Source organism: Gossypium hirsutum, chromosome A07, assembly GCF_007990345.1.
Source record: "Gossypium hirsutum isolate 1008001.06 chromosome A07, Gossypium_hirsutum_v2.1, whole genome shotgun sequence".
In the NCBI taxonomy this organism is placed as follows: Eukaryota; Viridiplantae; Streptophyta; class Magnoliopsida; order Malvales; family Malvaceae; genus Gossypium; species Gossypium hirsutum.
Window position 1 is genome coordinate 19,383,610 of NC_053430.1, and position 2,835 is coordinate 19,386,444.

Below are 2,835 nucleotides of genomic sequence, written 5' to 3' on the forward strand. Positions count from 1 at the left end.
ACATGATGAGATGCGCCTTTGGACATCTCGCGCTATCGTATTTTTCGAAATCAGACACCTTGAACTTTAGAGGCAGAACTAGATCGGACACCAAACTGAGCTCTTTGGCACTTAGTGCAGAGAAGGCTTCAGTACCCTCTATTGCTTTGAGTCTTTCCTCTAAGCTCCTATACTTCTCTTGAGCCTCATGATCGTCCGTTCTCAACCTGGCTATTTCCGCTGAATCGTCCAAATCTGGAACAATTGGATTGGCAGGATTAGCCCTAGAATTTGATATGAATATTCCTTTCCCTAAATGATTATGTGGCACCGGCCGTTGCTCTGGGTCTGTGGGTTCTCCTTGAGTGTACCCTCTTTGTGCTGCGCGGGCGTGTGGTAGAGTGAATCCGGGGGGATAGAGCGGGTCTTGATTGTGATTAACTCTTGATCGAGATTCCTCAATGTCAGGGCTCTGCATGGGTCCCTTTCCTTTAACTAAAGCTGACATCATCTCCATCATATTGGCCATTTGATCATTCTGTTCGAGCGATTCTTCTCGTGATCTCACCATTAAGTCTCTCGTCTCTTGCTGTGACCTAGCTAACTGCTCTTGTAATTCCTTTTGGATTCTTTCCATTCTTTCAATACTTTTATTAAATTCAGCCTCCATTGTTCTAGTTCGCCGACGCGTTCTATACGTTCCAGATTTGAAGTATTGCAACTGCGAATTGTACGTTTTAACCTCAGCAAATGAGTACGGGATATGCCATGAATGAATGAATGAATGCATGAATGCTTGAATGCCAAATGAATGTTAGTCATGAATGACATGTAAGGAATTGGTGTTGATTTCAAGATAGCCCCTATTTAGGCATTTCGTTCATCAAAAGAGTTCATTACAAAACATTTTGCCATTTTTGATTCAGCTATTACACAAACTTTCTAGCTATATCGCCATATTTCTTTACTCGCTCTAAGAATTCCGATATGCTCGATCGTTGGCTTGGTGGGAATTGGCAACTGAGATTTTCAGCTTCTTCCGATAATTGTACCACGTGCATGGCTACCCCACGAACTTCATTGATCAAATAGCTAAGTTGCCTTTCTTTTTCCTGGAGGCCCTCTTCGTAAGCACGAACGTCTCTATCATATTGACTATCTTTTTCTTCCAAAGCCTTCAAGAAAGTATCTAACTATTGTTGACGATCTTGCAGCATATCTTCTAACTCTCGTATCCTTTCTTTTAGTTCTTGACGTTTAGATCGACTAGTCATCATCCCGGTAGACACAACTTCATATTCGGCGTTCTTCTTCCTCAATTCTATCATAGCCCGTGCAGTCTTTTCTTCCTCTTTCTTTCTGAGTCTTTAGAGACCAGTCTCGAACCGCGGCATTCCTCTCGGTTGTTTGTATAATTAACTCTTCTATTAGAAACCCGTTTTTTGGCAACCGATCTCTAGTCAACACCTTTCTAATATAATGCCTATAATGCATGATGTAAAATAAGAATAAAAACAAACAAACTTGGTTAGCACAACACATATGAACAAAGAAAAACTGTAGACAATCTAATAAATTAAGCTACTTGGTCCAATAGACTCGATTCCTTTGCATAGAAAGCGTAAATGTAAAAGAAACAGAGGGTAAGATGTGTTTTTCCCGTGTACTTATTTCGGTGACTAGTAAACGGACGGAGGTTTGGCACGGCTCTAGTTGGATGGCTCGTATGGTTAACTATATGCGGTTTTGGTTCTAGATGGGTACTCGAATCGTCTGCACTGTCATCTACTAAGATTAGTACAGAGCCTCGGTCATGGCCCATCATAGGCTTACGAGATCAATTTGAGGGATTACATTTACATATGCCTATGCGGAGGGACAAGTTAACTCACGAAAGCATAAGTCATATGTAACCCGAAAGTATTCACTAGCCTGTGCGGAGGAACGAGTTAACTCACGAAGGCGTAGCGTTTACTTTCACTTAACAAGGACGGAGCCCGGGTATAGAGCTCATGTTATGCAACAAAAATGCACGTGCACGGTGTGTGGGGAGAAACTTGCAAACCTTTACGTTTTATTTAAAAAACTAAACCAAAACTAAAATCACAAAAATTTAAAGCTGAAAAACAACCGGATAAAACAAGTTAGAATATATACAACACGATGCAAATGCATGATTTTTTTGAAAATAAAAAATTTCAGGATCACGACTAAATGTTAATTTGAATAAGGAACTTTGAAAATTTTGACAACTCGAGTTTAATTCGACTTGACTCTCAAAAAGGTGTCCCCAGTGGAGTCGCCAGCTGTAGCGACGTAAAAATTTCTGCTTTCGGTCGCTAATTAAGGCGATTATTTGAAACTTTAAACCGACTTTTGATTTTATTAAAAAAGAGAGTCACCATCGATCTTTTTTCTAGGTGTGACCGGACACCTAATAAACCATCCTTTTTTAGAAAAGAAAACTTATTCTTGCACAAAAATGAGGGCCGAATTTAGGTCTACGTCAAAATTCCAGAGAAAAATTGGGGTTCGGGAGTCGGTTACGCGCGAGGAAGGTATTAGCACCCTCGCGACGCCCAAAATTGGTATCTTATTAAACATGCGTTGTCTTTAATTTCAAAGAACGAATTCAATTTAATATTTAATCATTATCCAATTGAAAAATAAGAATTTTTAAAACACGAAAATTTTGAAAACACGAAAATTTTTGAAACCTGAATTTTTTTTAGAAAAACACGAAAAATTTTGGAAACACGAAAAGTTTACAACACTAGAATTTTGACAAATTACCTATCCTCATCTCCATTTTAAAAATAAAATTTGATCACTTACCAATAATCACAAAAATAAATA